Source organism: Cydia amplana, chromosome 9, assembly GCF_948474715.1.
Source record: "Cydia amplana chromosome 9, ilCydAmpl1.1, whole genome shotgun sequence".
NCBI classification, from domain to species: domain Eukaryota; kingdom Metazoa; phylum Arthropoda; class Insecta; order Lepidoptera; family Tortricidae; genus Cydia; species Cydia amplana.
Genome location: NC_086077.1, coordinates 3,175,461 through 3,195,226, shown reverse-complemented (window position 1 = coordinate 3,195,226; position 19,766 = coordinate 3,175,461). Strand labels below are relative to the sequence as shown.

The following is a 19,766-nucleotide window of genomic DNA, read 5'->3' as shown; positions in this document are numbered from 1 at the left end:
AACCAATCTCTCTATTGGTACCGTACATGATATTATACATGACCATCTTAATATGTCAAAAGTAAGTGCAAGATGGGTTCCGCGAATGCTGACTCGGCTTCAAAAAGACATGCGTGTAGCTTGTTGTTCCGATTTTATTGACCTGTGCGGTGAAAATCCTGATGAGGTGCTGCAAAGAATAGTTACTGGAGATGAAACCTGGGTTCATCATTATGACCCAGAGAGTAAACAAGAGTCCATGCAGTGGCACATTAAGGGTTCAGCTCATCCCAAGAAGTTGAAGGTCATCCCTTCAGCTGGCAAGGTCATGGCCACGATATTTTGGGATTGTGAAGGAGTATTACTAATCGATTATAAAGAAAAATGTGTAAATATCACAGGACAGTACTACGCTAACATTCTACGTCAATTAAAGGATGTAATTAAAGAAAAGAGGCGAGGAAAGTTAACCAAAGGTATTCTGCTTCTGCATGACAACGCCCCCGTCCATACTGCTCATATTGCCAAGGCAGCTATTGTTGAACGTGGGTTTAAAACTGTTACTCACCCACCGTATAGTCCGGACTTAGCCCCCAGCGACTTCTGTTTGCTCCCCAATCTTAAAAAGGATCTGCGTGGAAATAAATTTTCTGACGATGAAGCATTGAAGGCGGCAGTGGAGGAGCATTTTTACACGAAAGATAAAAAATATTTTTACGAGGGATTAAAAAAAATAATTGATCGATCTTTTAAGTGTATGAACATAGGGGGGGAGTATATTGAAAAATAAAAATATCAAACTTTTCGTACTTGTTTGTTTTCATTCTCATACCGAGAATATTTTGAATACCCCTCGTACCTATCGATAGTAGACAATAAAATAAAATGTGATAAAACTATAGTTTGTCAAAGGACTGTGTCATTTCAAACATAGACATAAATAATCATACTATCTTTGTCTTACACTAGTACTAGCACCCAAAAGAAAAGGATGAGTATAGTTTTCCTGGTTCTTACTGACTACTGACTGACAAATTGATTTGACCAACTATTTATTTATACAATAATTCTTGTTAGCAACTTAACGAAAATTCATTAGCTTAATACGGACTCAGTAGCCCTTAACTGTCAGTGTCAACTGTCAAAGTTACTTGACGTATGCTTGACGTTCTCTTGATACAAAAATGTTTACGAATACGTGAGATCCACTTCTCGACGTGAAGTGAATATTTCTCGTCAAATTTCCCTTTAATATTAATTAGTGACTTAATAAGGTGGATAATGTTTTATAATTGAATTTCTTACATTTGGAGGAAGCAGGTGAGTGGCTAATTTTCATTTTCAAAGCTACAGTTGTTGAGAAACAGTTTATGTAATTAGTTCTATGTTTAAGTGTAAAACTTGGGTAGGGATGACTTGAATATATAGTAATTCTTGATGAATACACCAAACGATACTTTCGCCAAGAACATTTGAATATTTAGGTACAGTAAATGTCCAGTTTTAGCTGAAAATAGGTCAAATGAGCTGTCAGCAATTATATCATTGAATCGTGTCTAATAAATGTGAATCTAGTATTGGAAGTACTTACCTATAACGCAAATTGTCTCTCACTCTCAATATTATTAGTTCTGATTGTAATATTGGAAAAATTGCAGTGACAAATCACCCCCTGCATAGTCACATAATATGGGTGGTTGCTAAGTCTATTTCTGAGGTACCTATAAACTACAAGTTTAATATTATGACGTGAAATAAATTAATACAAGATTAGAAATTACAAATACCTAAAATTACAAATAATTTCTTCAGAGGGGGAATGTTTCAAAGAGCGGGAACGATCCTGGGAACAATGCCTCAGGCTAATTTAGGTTTAGTTTTATGATTTATTTATTTTGTTATTTAATCTCTGTTTTAATAATTTGTTGTTAGGTAAGTAAGGTATGTATCTATGCCCTATGGGCATTTGAGTCCTTCAATAATTTCTTTTACATGTTATTAAAATTGTTTTTTTAAGAAGTCCGGGAAAGTCAACAACCTTTAGTAATCAGCGTGATCACCCTATCCTCAAGCGGCTAGCCACACACTTCTATTTAGTTTATTTAATGTCCCACTGCTAGGCATAGCCTCTAAGTTGAACAAACACATGTTTCAAATTGGTAAGAAACAAGATGTGTCATGCAGGTTCTGCGGACTCAGAGGAGACTGCAATGCACATTCTCTGTTCCTGTGGACCACTAATGTCAAAAAGAAGTACCTACTTAAGGCGGCACGTATTGCAACCCTATGAGGTACATAACATTACGGCTTACGGCATTAGTAATGAATGAACTTTACAGGGCCGTCACAATAGATCAATGCCTGGTCGTTGCAACACTCAAAGGCCCCATAGCACCCCATTAATAACATAACAGGCATAGACTTCTTTTCCGCCATTATGTCATGTTGCTTGTTATTTCGCACCACTCCAATGATCTTAACTTTTAGAACCAGAAAAGGAAAAAATTTAATGAATTTTATGTAACCATTTTTAACAAAGAAACATAATTTTTCACAGAATTTTGCATTATTTAGTGTGTAGGAGCTTTTAAAAAGTATGAAATGTGTTTATCGCACCTCTTAAAATAATTAAAAAATCGAAAAAAATCAAACAGACGGGCATAGATATGATTAAAATAAATCAAATTGTGTAAAAATATTTTCAATAATGTTAATATCCAAAGAGGAAAATGGGTAATATGTTTGTATGGAAAACCGCTTTTGAGGTGGTCGTCCCCTTTACTCTTAATAGTTTCTATTATGGTACGGAGTACGGACATATTTTATTGTATTAAAACAGTCAAATGTGTTGCGGAACATGATAAGTGTTATCTTCAGTTGGGCTTACCGCGAACCACGTTCGACGTATTGCCTCTCTGTCGCACTTGTAAATTCGTGTGTAAGTGTGACAGGGAGGCCCTCTGATCTCGTGGTCACACTCATTCTGGGTATTTGTTTACATACAAGAAAAAAACCACCTTTTCATACAAACGTTATAGTCCCCATTTTCGTCTCTAGATATTATTAAATTTTTGTACACAATGGGGTTGGCCGGTTGAAGTATTTAGCAGATGGCGCCATCATAGCTTGCCCTGTCAATTCCTAGAATTGTGTCAATTTTTTGGTTTTTTTTTAATGCCCTGGATGCCAGCCCTTTTGGCGCCATCTATGCAAACCTTGGACAGTTGCCAGTCCCATTTGATGTATAAGTACGAGGGGTGTTCAAAATATTCTCGGTATGAGAATGAAAACAAACAAGTACGAAAAGTTTGATATTTTTATTTTTCAATATACTCCCCCCCTATGTTCATACACTTAAAATATTGATCAATTATTTTTTTTTAATCCTGCATAAAAATATTTTTTATCTTTGGTGTAAAAATGCTCCTCCACTGCCGCCTTCAATGCTTCATCATCGGAAAATTTATTTCCACGCAGATCCTTTTTAAGATTGGGGAACAAAAAGAAGTCGCTGGGGGCTAAGTCCGGACTATACGGTGGGTGAGTAACAGTTTCAAACCCACATTCAACAATAGCTGCCTTGGCAATATGAGCAGTATGGACGGGGGCGTTGTCATGCAGAAGCATAACACCTTTGGTTAACTTTCCTCGCCTCTTTTCTTTGATTGCATCCTTTAATTGACGTAGAATGTTAGCGTAGTACTGTCCTGTGATATTTACACCTTTTTCTTTATAATCGATCAGTAATACTCCTTCACAATCCCAAAATATCGTGGCCATGACCTTGCCAGCTGAAGGGATGACCTTAAACTTCTTGGGATGAGCTGAACCCTTAATGTGCCACTGCATGGACTCTTGTTTACTCTCTGGGTCATAATGATGAACCCAGGTTTCATCTCCAGTAACTATTCTTTGCAGCACCTCATCAGGATTTTCACCGCACAGGTCAATAAAATCGGAACAACAAGCTACACGCATGTCTTTTTGAAGCCGAGTCAGCATTCGCGGAACCCATCTTGCACTTACTTTTGACATATTAAGATGGTCATGGATAATATCATGTACGGTACCAATAGAGAGATTGGTTACTTGTGCTATAGATTTTACCTTCACTCGACCATCTTCCAATATAAGTTTTTCCACTTTATCAATATTTTCTTGTGAAGTAGCTACTACAGGCCGGCCAGGTCTAGGGTCGTCTTCAACACTCTCCCTTCCACGTTTAAACTCGCTTGACCACTTTTGAATGGTAGATAAAGAAGGAGCAGACTCACGGTAAACACAATCCATTTCCTCTTTTATGGTTTTTTGATTTTTACCCTGTTTTGTCAAGAATTTTATCACGCATCGATGTTCTAATTTAGTTATCATTGTCAATTCCCACATGATGTTCATGTTTGTTCAGCAATTGCAGAAAAACAAAAGAACATCTCGCTTCGAATTATACTTTTTTTTAATGTCAATGAATAAACCTTAGCGGCCAGTAACGAAAGAAATTTTAGAAGAGGTTGTAAGATATCAATACCGAGAATATTTTGAACGCCCCTCGTATCTTAACAATCGCACACTACATTTAAGTTGAACGAGTCCCGCGCTCAGTAATCAATCGGAATGTCCCCTGAGGTAATGTTTGATAGTTAATCATTATCGCAACGCGACCTGCGCACACGCCGGTACAGTGCGCTACAAACGCGCCGCCGCGGTACACGCGTCACGCGAATGTTAGCGAAAATGTGCATTAATGCATCGTGATACAACTGTTTATTGCGTGCTTTCGCTGTGAGCTTCTGTTTTGATGATACGAAGATAATTAGTATCTACAGTTTTAATTATATAGGTATGTAATGTCTGTTGTTTTGTAGAACTTATTTTTATACACGATGTTTTTTTTAGTTTCCTCACTGTTAAATTAATTACGGTTAATGATGTTGTTAAGGTCGATAAGTACCTGCTGGATTTAAATTTTATATATTGGACTCGTATTTTTTTAAAGAGGGTTTTAGGCTCAGAGACTAAAACATTGATCACCCGACAATTAATTAAAATTAATAATTATTTTAAAATTAAAATAATTAGTTCAAAAATACATTTCACATACCTACACGTTATCGCCACAGAGGTTTTTGAAAAATGGGTACGTAGGTACCTGATCGGTGCTGACCTATAAAAACATTGTTTATTTACTCGTACGTACAGATTTAAGTAGATAAACATGATTTCCAACTTAAATAAATAACATTAAATATATTACATACTTACACAGTTGGCTAAGCCCCACAGTATTAAGCTCAAGAAGGCGTGTGGCTTGCGTACTCATATACAATACAATGATATATATTAATATTATACAAATACAAAAATACATAGAAAACACCCATGACTCAGGAACAAATATCTGGGCTCATCGCACAAATAAATGCCCTTACCTGGATTCGAACCCAGGACCATCCTCTTCATAGGCAGGATCTAGGCCACACTGGTTGTCAAAAAGTTCATACATATATGTAGGTAGGTATCATAATTTTTCATGTTCAGTAAGTACTGTAGTAAGTCACCATTGTATCAGCGTTCAATAGTTATTAATTCATTTGCTATCAAAATCGTTGCAGACTTATCTCGGTCTGTCTCTAGTTTGATTTACTGTTTTTCTATTTAAATTGATCTACGTGTAGATATGAATGTTAGATAAAAAGATAGTTTATTCAAGTAGGCATAATTACAATGCACTTAATTATGCCTACTTGAATAAACTATCAGCTCAGCTAGTTTGTCAGCTTCCTAGCCTATGTATCGACGGATGGTACCTATACGTACAGACAAGTGTAAAAATATGGGTTAAGTACACCCATATTATTACACTTGACTATTTCTGTACGAAATTAATGATAATAATATTATTACCGTTTCTTGCTTTTACGTAACTCTTTTAATTACGCACGCTTAATATAATGAAGTTTTAAATTGTGAGCAAATATTATTCTTACAGCATTGCACCTGTTGTTTTCTTAAGTTAATTTATTACTTGTGCCACCTTGTACTACAATTGTATTAATTTCACTATTAAATTAATTTAGCTGACGAAAACAGCTGTATACATTCATAAATTATCATTTTAACTAGGTATACCTACTCATACCTATCACAAAAACTTTCGGTACCGTAGACTCGGGTAACTAGTCCTTAAGAGCCCATCAACGTGCACACTAGCGCCACTGCTAAATAATCGTGATTATTTAATTTTAACGAAAGATATTGAAAAAAAGGGGGTCGCTACGTACTGTATCTTGTATTAAAGTACCTTTTGAATACATCAAACTAGTTTCTATGTTGCTGGATTCGTCAATCTATTAACTCAAAACAAAAACGGCTGTTTTTATTTTGAACGCATACATTCACGAGCAGCTTAGCGAGAGCAACATAGAAACTAGTTTGATGTATTCAAAAGATACTTTAATACAAGATACAGTACGTAGCGGCCCCCTTTTTCAAAATATCTTTCGTTAAATTTAAATAATCACTATTATTTAGCAGTGGCGCTAGTGTGCACGTTGAAGGGCTCTTAAGTGCAACTAATGGTCCAGTTTTTAACGTTGATTTTTAACGAGCCTTTATGATTTGTATTACTCGTTATATTTATTTTGGAGCTCATATACACTAATGCTCTTCCTATACTATATACCTACTCAACATAATTTAACAAATACTTAAGATCGGTTTTCCTAGGATAGCGGTGCCATCATATAGCGGCCGTCTCCATACTAAATAATACGGTTAAATATGGATGTCGTAGTATTTGTATGGAGACGGCCGCTATATGACGGCACCGCTATCGGAGGAAACCAAAGCTTAATACATAGTTTACTGAAACTTAAATTTGGACCATAGTTGTAAGTTATGGACTAAACTAAAGTTAGGTACCTCATTCTACGGTAACTAGATGTATACAAATTGCAATCCCAATTTAGAAAAAAAGTCGTCCTCATTGTATAAGGTGCTGGGACTGCAGGGGGGCAAATTAGGCTTTAAACTAATCGAAATATATACCTACACAACTTTGGGAACAAATCAAATAATTTTATTAAATTATTAGGGTAACATTCCATTTCTGACCGCAGCTGCACTACTGGTACTGAACGCGTCGCTGTTACTGTCAATTTCCATAGTAAAATGAACAATAGTGCAGCTGCGGTTGGAAATTGACTGTCACCTTTAGTGTGCTATATATAAATTATAAACTGAAATAGGTGTCAAATATTAAAGAAAAAGTGACCAAGCCCTTAGTGGTGAAGGCCGGATTCGAACCGGCGTCTTTAGCAATCCGGGCTAACGCCTTGAACCCCTTCGCCTATGGCTTTCGCTTGGCTTGAAATTGGGACGGGTTCCACTGTGGCGGGGTGGCCAAGGGGTTCAAGGCGTTAGCCCGGATTGCTAAAGACGCCGGTTCGAATCCGGCCTTCACCACGGGAGGGCTTTGTCACTTTTTCTTTAATATATGAAATCTATTTCAGTTTATAAACGAAATATGTTTTAGATTATTAACTAGAGTCACACACAACACATCTTTTTCGCCGTTTGGACATAACATGGCACTCTAATTAATAATGTAAAACATAGAAGATATTTCGATTAAGTAGTTTAAATTACCCCGCAGTTTAAATTGCCCCGCTGCACCTTAGGCCCTTAGATAGTCGATACAGAAATAGAATGCTCTTTATTAGCACAACTCAAAAACTTCTATGCAAAACCCATTTTACGTGCAAATAAATTAATATGATTATGATAAAACTAAGAAAAAACTCTCGGTTATGCTGATGTATAGAGCAGAAAAAGTCGTTTACGTTAATGTATGACATAGGTACATAAATCTAAGTATATACCGTCTAGTAGTTTGATAACTGAATTACCTACAATCTTAAGACCAGCTACTTAGTGCATTTACTCGATAAAAAGAACATGTAAAAGATAATTAAGTAAATGAAGCCGATAATTAATAAGTAAGTAAGTAAGTAAGTAAAGCCGATTAAATTCGATATATAAAGCCGTTTGCGTAAATATTTCCAGTAGGTAATTATGAATACGATCAAATTTATTATTGGCTACTATTTAATAGTTAATTTGGTTTTCAATTGATCTCCTTTCCTTTCACAAGCACTTAACAAACTTTAAAGGCCAACTCAGTCCTTCATCGTCCAGTATCAGATTGAACCTTGTCGACGCATAGTTTGTACTGATCTCGGCGTCAAAATATACTGGAGACCGATCATAGACGTGTTAAAACGTTTTTTAAATACATAAGCAGCAATCCAGCTCGTGTTATATGAGTATTTCCTTGTTTTGACATAAACAGGTTCTGATGTAGTGAGAAGTAATCTCGTTAGGTGTGATTTACAACATATGGACCGCGAGCCAGATTTTTATCTTAGGCGAGAACTCGTAACGAAGGTGTATCATGAAGTCTTGTGAACCTGTGGCTGGCGCTCCGTTGGTGGGTTGGGGTACATGTATTAACTAGAGTCAGACCAAGAAAAGTCTGCAGCGGATTTGATAGCCCACGCAGTGCAAGTGTTATTTACACGTCATAATTTCATAGTAGTTTGACGTTTAAAATCTGGCACTGCGAGGGCTGTCAAATCCGCTGCAGACTTTTCTTGGTCTGACTCTACGTACTTTACTTAAAGGAGCCCACTGATTATGAGTCCGCCGGACGATATCGGCCTGTCAGTTGTTCAGAACTGTCAACTTTTTATTCTAACCTAACTGACAGGCCGATATCGTTCGGCGGACTGATAATCAGTGGGCCCCTTAAAAGTGTCATTTTCTCCGGACTAGGGTTCGTAATAAACTTACAGTTAACACTGTTCTACAAGAATGCCTGTCACGTTCTAACAAGTATGTAAGTGCGAAAGTGACGAGCATAGTGACATGCGATAAAAATAGAAACATGCTGCCACCGCTGAGGTGTTTTTGGTTACTAATCTTTGCAAAATAAAAAGCGGCCAAGTGCGAGTCGGACTCGCCCATGAAGGGTTCCGTATTTAGGCGATTTATGACGTATTAAAAAAAAACTACTTACTAGATCTCGTTCAAACCAATTTTCGGTGGAAGTTTACATAGTAATGTACATCATATATTTTTTTTAGTTTTATCATTCTCTTATTTTAGAAGTTACAGGGGGGGGACACACATTTTACCACTTTGGAAGTGTCTCTCGCGCAAACTATTCAGTTTAGAAAAAAATGATATTAGAAACCTCAATATCATTTTTGAAGACCTATCCATAGATACCCCACACGTATGGGTTTGATGAAAAAAAAATTTTTGAGTTTCAGTTCGAAGTATGGGGAACCCCAAAAATTTATTGTTTTTTTTTTCTATTTTTGTGTGAAAATCTTAATGCGGTTCACAGAATACATCTACTTACCAAGTTTTAACAGTATAGTTCTTATAGTTTCGGAGAAAAGTGGCTGTGACATACGGACGGACAGACAGACGGACAGACGGACAGACAGACAGACAGACATGACGAATCTATAAGGGTTCCGTTTTTTGCCATTTGGCTACGGAACCCTAAAAAGATACGCGTGTAGATAGTAAAAGATAAAATAACTGAACTCATTGCTGATTCACGCTTAATTCCATTATCGTATGACCTTCGTGAGCTTTATCAATTTTAATTATGGATAGCGGAAACATATCTATTATCTATGCAAATAGGATAAGAATTGAGAGTGGATTAACCGATAAATGTTTAGCTAAAGGCAACATAATTTCAATTAACCTTTAATTAACCTTGTCTCGTTGCAATAAGGTTTGTGGATAGTTCATTAATTTTGTTGACAATTGCAGTTTCAAACAATATATTGGATGCATAGAGGACCACCCACGGACTCCACTGTATCAAACGTGTACAATGAGCGTAACGTCTCCATTCATTGGTGCTCGTCTTGTCCCATGCCCATCACTATCACTACATAGTATAAAACAAAGTCGCTTCCCTGTCTGTCTGTCTGTATGCTTAGATCTTTAAAACTACGCGACGGATTTTGATGCGGTTTTTTTTAATAGATAGAGTGATTCAAGAGGAAGGTTTATGTATAATTTGTTAACCCGTGCGAAGCCGGGGCGGGTCGCTAGTAGTCTATAAAACAATAGGTACACAGCCATATTCGAACTTTAAGATACGTTTCTTCAAACAAAAACGTCACTATTGGCACTTGTTTGACATGTCATTGTCAAACAAGTGTCAAAAGTGACGATCCGATCCATATCGTTTCTATATCTAATATTTGACGTATCTTTGGAGATGAGTTTAATGGCTCTTTAAAAATACGTTTTAACTAATATGTCTTTTTTTTTGACGTATCTTAGAGTTCTAATATGGCTGACAGTCATTCGACGAAGCCGTCTACACAGGGCAATCGTGCGGGATGCGAGGGGCGGGTCGCGCGCACCCGAGTTGCATACATCGCCATTATTAGTAGCTCGGTACTACTTACAGGGCTAGCGTGTCTTATTTGAAATGTTTGTAATTTATGGGCAGTTGTGTAAAAGTCTGTGACAACCTTACTTGTGTTTTTGTGCGGTGTCGGCATTTACGCACACATTAAAGGCGTCGGTCTACTGTTACTTTTTACACCACTCTACGCTATCTCGAATAATATTCCCTGAGTTACGGATGTTTTCTAAATTAATACATATTTAAAACTTTCGCGTTTTGAACACATATTCACAGTTATAGACGGGTCTATCGCGAAATTTATATAGTCTATACCTTTATTTACGGACGTTACGGCACAGGCGGCCTAGCCAAGGTGACAATCGCTATCGCTTCGCTATCGAATCGCTTTGTGTCTCTCTATCACTCTTCCATATTCCGCGTTAGCGATTGGTACTTTGGATACGCGGCGTTTCACTAAAATAAATTGATTTTTTCTAAATTCTTAAGTACTTGTATAAGTGTCTGTTATAATATATCGTCATCTATTACCCACAACACAAGCCTAATTGAGCATAAGTACTGTTTGGACTAAGTAGGTCGACTTTTGTGAGATAGTCCCATGATATTAATTTACTTATTTATGTAATTCTTGATAATCCTGAAGTGGAGATCTTAGACGCCACGGATACGGTCGCGCTTCCGTATAGTTTCCTATATAGGTACGTACTAATTATGAATGTATCTTTCGAACCGTTAGAATATAACACCTCTAAAAATGGCGTCACTGACAGTACGAATCGCTATAAGGGGCCTTTTCTCATGGTAAAACACGTTATTAACATTTACAGCGTTTCTAAGAACATTAAACCACGTAATAAAACTATAAACACTGGAAGCCTTCACCTGAACAGTCACTTAACAATCAACAGTGAAAAATTGAAATATAATAACATTATAAAACTATCAAGTTAAGTATCAATTTATGCTCATTAAAACAGATAATAATATGATTAATTAACATAAACATCATGTGACTAAATGCAGACTGATTAATATGATTACTCATGTAATTCTCAGTGAGAGCAGTGGCGGTAGCACAGGGCCCGATTCGGATTTTGAACTAGACATCTATTAGATGTCTATTAATCAATCAATCTTTGGGTAATATGGCTCCATCGATACTGTCGATGATTTCGCCAACGTCAAAGTGGATCCCACGTGGGATCGAATTAATATTATTTGTATAAAAAACCTCAGCCAGTGTACGGTATAAAAGGATAATATTATGGCCTCTAGGGCTCTAGCCAGCCACGGTTAGAGGTAGAAATACCAAATGCTCTAGAGCACGACGTTGTTCGGTAGTTGATGGGTTATGAGCTCTTGTAAGGCGATAGCTGGACTTTACAAGAACCCGCGTGGGCTACCCGGCGTTGACGCCAGAATGGTGGTTAAACGCGTTTCATGATTAATTTTTCATTATCTGCACACTTCCACATTAGTTTACTGCATAATACGCTATCAATATTACACTTTAAAGAACATTAAAAAGCAAAAACAAAGAAATGAATCACGAGGCGATGTTACCAAAATGGCGGTCGACGAATAACCCCCTAGATGTCTATTAGACATCACCAGGATACGATAACGATATGTTTAAGATCTTGCCTGTCAAATTTGACATTTGTACGATTCTGGCTACCGGGATAAACGTATGGGGTTATTGCGTCTATTATTTATTTCCAATAGGTAGGAACGTTTGGTCGGAACGCCGTTTATGTTATATGTTTTATTTTCAAACTACAGTTCGTTTTTTTTTGCATTAGAAAAAGACTACGCGATCTTGACGTGTCTTTTAATTGAAAAACGCTTTTTAAAAATCAGTAACTATTACTTATGAAAACAAAATAATGTAAATAATCGTATATGATTCATTATTGTTACATATTTGCCGTGACTTATTTTTCAATAGTGTTTTTCAATAAAAAGACACGGGAAGATCGCGTAGTCTTTTTCTAATGCTAAAAAAAACGAACTATAGTTTCCAAACAACTAATAAAGCTTTTGTACCTAATTCAATTTGTTTAAAAAAATACCCTAGGGACTGTTTTGACACTTGTGAAGTCGTGATCTATGGGGTACACCGAGTGGATGCTGACCTGTGTCATGGGACGCACGCAGAAGCAGGACCCGCTAGGGTGTAAGGACTATTGAGAGTAAATAATAAAGATTGCTAATCTGCATAAAATGCTTTCTTCGTCATAAATGTTATTCTTCCATTGACATTCACAGTTATTATCACGAGGAGTACCGTAAAACGGGGTGACTTTAGGAAATGTTGGGGATACTTTGATAGTTTTAAAACTGCCACTAAATTAGCATTATGCATTATTTTCCCGAACTGTTCGTGTAACAAGTTAGATTATTATACATACTTGTTTACCTACTACTAAAAATATATTACGGCTGAAAAACTAAAATATCGAAGTCGCCCCTGCATTTCTAAATCACCCCGGTTTACCGTACCTAGGCATTCTAATGAAACATTACTTGTACTAGAGCCGAATTTAAGTAATTTCTAATTCTGAAACTGTTATGCATTTGATCTTTCAGCTGCCTAAAGCGGTTTTCTCGATTTTTCATTCGTTAAATGTCAGTTGACTGCTGACAGCCATAAAAGTTTAGGAACAGAAACCCACCATCTTCATTCTTGACTTGAAGTACTATTTATTAATATTAGCACTCGGTTTTTTTTCTACGGCAAAAATACTTCTTAATTTATAAAAGTTAGATAAATAAATATTCAGGTCATCGGCCTGAGTAAAAAAAGGTTAAAAAACTTATTTACATAACACGCTTAATAAGTATGCGATTTATGCCCACCGCGTGTCCATTTAACTCCATTTTTATAACTGCATATTTAACATTCTTGGAATATCATATGCAAAACCATAATGACGATGCGAATCCTCTATGAACTTCAATGGTGACTTTAATCGGATCTCGGAATCGGTTATCGGAACAGGCCGCGTAGCCTAGAGGTACAAGGTCAAGGAGAGCATCATACTCGTAAACCAATGAATTTAAAAACTATAGCATTTTCTAATTTAAAATGGACTTAAATCACATATATTAAATATCAATGAAATATGTATTCTACTTAGTTTTTATTTTTTTTATTTTAGCATTTTGTCGACGTGATTGATTGCCAAATTGCAGCTTTCTGGTTTTAATGATCACTGAGCCGCGAACGAACAGATAGCCCGACAGATAGACAGACGGACACGGTGAAAACATATCCTAGTTGATTACAGAATCCTAGAAAGTTTCGGATAGGTATAGGTATTTCCCACAGGTATTTCCGAATATGATATCCAGTAAAGTCAGAGTGACCTAAAAAAGACAAGCTATCTGCCTACTCATACCTAGTCTTTCGTTCGTTTTATACCTACTTAGTACTTAGTTAAACTTTCTTGGTGGGCCCAAGCAGATTAGTTAAATTTACATCTCTAGACTGAGTTTAGAGCAATTATTTCATGAAACCGATGCTGCCAAAAATACGGGAGTGCGGGGGGACGAGGTGAGCGAATCCCGTGCTGTGATTGATCCGTTCAAAGACACGGACCAATCACGGCACGGGATTGACTCGAAGATGGAGTAAAACTACCGTATACTGGCAGAGGGGGTAGCGTTACTATGCTCAGTCTAGAGGATGTCTTGTCTGTGCATTAAGCATATATAAACAGTATAAAAACGAATATGCATATGCAATACCTTTTATCAATCCAATTAAGTACAAAATAATTATGTTAAACAGTTGAATGCACTCCGCAAGGGTAACCCCGAACACCGGAACAAATTTCACACACTTATTTCTGTGTTATTGTAATTTGAACCCAATTAATCTTGTTATGTAACCGAAACTCATTAATCGCATTATCTACCCGTAAATAAATATAAATACATACCTACTTTGCTTTATTTCGATTCGATCAGATCCAAAACGTAGGAGAAAGAGGAAGAGGATCGATGAAGTGGCACCCAAGTCTTTTAATCGACACATAAGTAAATAAAAAAACAACGGGTTGACTCCGGGAGTGCCGACAGAAGTGAAAACTCAATGACTAGTCCAAAATGTCTGCAGCACTATGTATAATTGACCCATCCTCCTATTTCTATTGAAAAACTTTAGTTCCGAAATTGCTGGCCAGTGAGCTTGTTTAAAATTCGAAATTCAAATTTGTAGCGTTAATTGTTTAAAATTCGAATTGAAATTGTAAAGTTACCTTGCAGACTTCGCATCTAAATATATTTGGTCATGATATTTTGAGTTTTATTCACCAGTACTAGAGTTCACTTTTATTAGCGATTTCATCAAGATGTAGCTTTATCTAATCTAATACCTTTAAACGAGCAATTCTTGCATATTTATTTATTTATATATATATATTTCAAAGATCTCGGAAACGGCTCTAACGATTTCGATGAAATTTGGTATATGAGGGTTTTCGGCGATAAATCGATCTAGGTCTTATCTCTGGAAAAACGCTAATTTTTGAGATTTATGTTTTCCAAGCAAAGCTCGGTCTCCCAGATATTTGAATTATATTATAAAGTTAGAATATACCTATAGAGTATAGAGTAACTGTGAGATCCTCTTATTTCAACCCGTACAAGATTAGAACCTTTTTCATGTAATGTCATTGAGTTTTTCTTTATTGATTTAAATTTTAAATGCCATCTAAACCTTACGGTCACGTGATCGCCTTACGGTCACGTGATCGCCTTACGCTGTCTCGAATTTATCATTTTTCCGCCACCTCAAAAAGTGCCCAGCGCCGCTAAAGAAGTTTTCACTTCAAAAAACAATTAAAGACCGCGGAATGCGGCCGTGTCCGACGTAAGTTGATAATAAGAGTACGGTATCGAGTGACTATCCTTGGAATGCTCCAGGCAGGGCGGGTAACTGACACCCTGCACTTTAGCCGAGTGCTTCCAGTAGTGACGTTCCCTAAGATTTTACGGGAACATTCCAGAGAATATATTACAACATACAAAAAATATTCAATTTTGGAAATTTGTTTTTTATTTTATTTAACCTTTAATGTACATTAAATGCAATCTTGCTTTGAAACCCTCGCAACGCTCAAGATTTCATTTTCGAACCACTCGCTAGGCTCAATTTTGGAATCTTGCTCGGGTATCAATATTATCACGAGCGGTTAAACAACAACTTTGCCCCCTTGTAAAACAAATAACTAGGTACATATTATCTTTACCTATTTATCTTACAATCAACATTCGTCAGACTCCGTAACAATTCTGGCAAGCACCACATGATCGTTGACAAGATTTATAATATCAAGAACTAATTTACTGTTCCTATATACTGTGTCACACTGTCAGGCGTGGCTCACACCGCGATTTCGTCGCGTCGCTACAAGTACATGCGGTTCACACCATTTTTGGTGTCTAGCAGTAAGTAGTAGTTGCCGCGCACCGCTACGGAACGGACGCTTGCTCGCGCCTGCGCCACCTTGTGGTCATATCTGTCGTAATAGACGCGTTTTGTTAGAGAGAACCTTCTGTACCTAGTAGGTACTATTATTTATTCTGTGCTCCTGTGCATCTAACATAATGGCATATTTACTATCAAAAGAATTTCAATCTATAACTACAATCACCATGCATTTTAGGCTAATTACGTAAAATAGCAGGCATAATATTTATTATATCCGTATGTTAGAAAAATTACCCTTCACCGAAGTCATGACAACACTCATATTTATATTGCACCAATAAAATGTGAATGTAAAACATTTACATAAATATATGATTCGAGGGATATTTACGACCCAGAAGTAAAAAGTTATTTCTTCTTAAAACCAAAGATTAGTTAATTCTTTAAGTTAATATATTTAATTATTCTAAGTACTACCTACTCTGGTGGCTCATTGAGCTGTAAGCCTAAGTTTTAGTGAGATTTAACACTCATGAAATCAATTTTTTTAAGAAAGGAAAGGAAATCTACATTTAATTTGTAATATCCCTTAACTTAAATGAGCAAATCGTGGCACAGCACTATTGCAGAGCAATCTTGTCGAAGTTGAAATTAAATTTCTATTTGGCAGTGTGAGAAAGAGAATTCTAATAATTAACTCGAAACAAAATATCTTTAAGTTCGTTGTGGATTTAAATAGAATTTATGATATTTACTACTAGCTTTTTAGTGAACGATCTTGTGACGAAAATGGCCTAAAGCTAATAAGGTCAATATTTTACTCTGTTTTAGAAGGTCGCTTTCATACTTACACCAGTTCTTGAGATTAAGTCATTGAGATAAGGCAGGTTAAAATGAAACTTAAAAAAGTAAACAGCAGAAAAAAACAATCTTATACGAAAAAGCGATTTGTTCACATCGTGTCGTACGCACCGGGGCAGGAAGCACGGATAACATCCTACGTACACACAGATATGCCACTCGAAACTAAATATAATAGCTCAATGCGCCCTACGTGCCTTAAGACAAGGTTTCACTATTCTTTCAACCCTATCGGTCTATTACCATCCTATCCTACCTTATCATCGTAAGCTTTTTGACAAATCGTCAGTTGACAACCAAATCTCACTAATTACTAAAACATATTTAAACAAAAATCAACCTTTTTTTTAGTAGAAATACTAGTAATATGGTTCACTGTGGCTATGGCTATGAACTTGTGGTGGTAATGAGTGAGTTTTGGTTGTCACTTGACGAAATCGTATTTTACCACCACACACCCCATTACAAGACGATTGTTTGCCACCACTAGTTTCAATTGGGTGTTGTACTACTGCGGATATTCACCCAACAGTTTGTACTTCTCGGCGATAGTCCACATTGACACTGCCAATTCATACTTTCTAAATTCGATATCCTCCAATGCGTCAAAAAGTTTCGTTAATCGCCTGATCCACTCATTCCTAATGAACCGAATTTAGCGTAGTTCTGAGCACGACGCTCTTTATGTACATGCACCTACTGTTTTTATTAATAGTGACGTATCTACTGTTTTTAAACATAATCTGTAATCTGTGACACGGGCTAGAGACAACCGACACGTACTTTAGTCATTAATCCAAGCACGGGGAAACTTTTCACCCTTTAGAGGATACGAGAAAAGCCTTTTTATATTTTCGACCCTTCTCAATTGAGATTTGGGTAGGTGTCATATTATTAACGAAAAAAAAAAACAATAAAATACGTTGGAAAGGGGTAGGCAACTCTCAATTTGACTGTCTATGCCGTCTATGGCATTGTCGAATTCCAAAATGTACTATCGTCACAGAATAAGTAATAGTACTACCGTACAGAAAGGACACTTCCTACAAAACCGAAGTTTGACAGCGATTCAGGGTCGAATCATCCCTTCCTAACTTATGGCACTATCCCTTTCGGCTATTTAGGGTTTTCAAAATTCAAGTCATTATCTTATCTGTGGTCTTGCTCGCAAAGGGACGTCAAGTTGTGTCAACCCTAATAATAAATGCTGAGCCGAACGGAGCCGAGTTTTCCCTAAGTCAGGAGTGTATCCCCGCTGCCATCATCAAGAGTAGGTTCCATCTACAAGGCTTTGACCGGCTGTAAAATTCCTACAAGAATGAATTATGAATCCCTCATATCGATGAACTAGCACCCCTTGTCAATTTATATTATTTTACACCTGTGACTGTGTGTTCTATAAGTGAAAACGCTCAATCAAATACGCAATATGCTGTCAAAAGCATTTGTCTCCGTGTGTTTACTATTAAATGGAATACATCAACAACCACTAGGTATTATGTAGGTATTGTGTTATAAACGTACAATGTATTTAACAGCCGTTATGGATATTATGCTATATAATGATATAAAAGCATTATTATGCAGTATATTTTATTGCAGTAAACGATTTAAATCATAATAGATACAATTTACCTTACAACGACAACACCGTGAAGAACATACGAAGGTCTATTGGTTTGCATTTAAGATTTAAACAGGAAAATTCCATTGAAGGATACTTATAAAAAAGAAAGGTAACATTCCAAACGCAGCATTGCAGCAATCTGCATTGCTGTAAGAAATACATGTTTAACAATATTCTTAACCGATGTTGTAGTTATAACCTGTAGGCGTAAAACATAGTTCTCATGTCCCAATTTTTGTGTAAGTGTTAACAAGACATTTTATTACTAATATACTTCGTTTTTTTTAGCATTAGGAATTTGGTAAACAATCTTGATGTGTCTTTTAATTGAAAAACACATTTTAAAAATAAGTTACGGTAAATATGTAACAATTATGAATCGAATACGATCTTTTATAGTCTTCTGCTTTCATAAGTAATAGTTATTGATTTTTAAAAAGTGTTTTTCAATTAAAAGACATGTCAAAATCGCTTATTTTCTTTCAAGTTCTTTCTAATGCTAAAAAAAAAACGAACTATATGCAAACATTTCTTTCAGTGCGCGTGACGCTCGTGGTAAGGGTACTGGCATGGTGCGCCATAATCCGCACACAATCGTCCATAATCGCGTTAGCTGATTGGATCTCTCACTAGACCGCTTATCAAATCATGCTACAACAAGGCTGGCAAGGCTACCAGCTGCTATAGCCACTAAAACATAAAGCCTTCGGTAATAACATGTACGCACACACACACACACACTACACCGTAGAATTAGGTAGACTGATAATTATATGGTTAGGTTCCCCAGCCCTACACCCTGACAGTATGAAAATATTTTTTTGTTGGATAAGGGCCGTGCCTTATCAAAAATTCTCAGGCCTGTATCAAGCTTAATACCTACTGGTTTTACCTGAAATAAATATTCTTCTGCGCCCAGTAAGCAATGGCAATACGGTCCGTGATGAATGGACCAATCATTTACTTCCTATAACTTGTATGGTGGCATCCCTTTGAGAGAAAATTGATACACGACAAGTATCAATCAATGTTTTATTTACCCAAAAATAAATGAGCAAAGTATATCTCAATATCTGAGCAATATTTAGACGACATGAGACCTTTGTGGCCGCCAGACTAGATGTATAAAATGGTACATTTTTCACCGACTGCTTTACTTTACTTTTACTCGACGTCCGTTAATTATTTCTTTTGACAAATAAATATTTCCTAAAAATGCCAGCACGAGTGCCCGGCCGATTGATCGAGGAATTACGTGGCTCACGTCTCCCAACCTCCCCAATGATAGATCATCATCTCGGGAGGAATTATTGCCAACGCCCAGATAGGCGCTTAATATGCGATAGATGAAGCTTCGTGTATTATCATTACTGGGACGAGCGCGGGTGACTATGACCAGGATC

General features: G+C 36.7%; 1 protein-coding gene across 1 annotated transcript in view; it reads left to right on the top strand.

Annotated features, from left to right (window-relative positions):
* Window positions 1–1,155: 1,155 nt before the first annotated feature.
* LOC134650939 (sodium-independent sulfate anion transporter) overlaps window positions 1,156–19,766 on the top strand; it is a 52,247-nt gene continuing 33,636 nt past the window's right edge. Inside the window, exon 1 of the mRNA XM_063505894.1 lies at window positions 1,156–1,299. The gene's annotated coding sequence lies outside the window, so the exon portion shown is untranslated. The remainder of the gene's footprint in view (window positions 1,300–19,766) is intronic.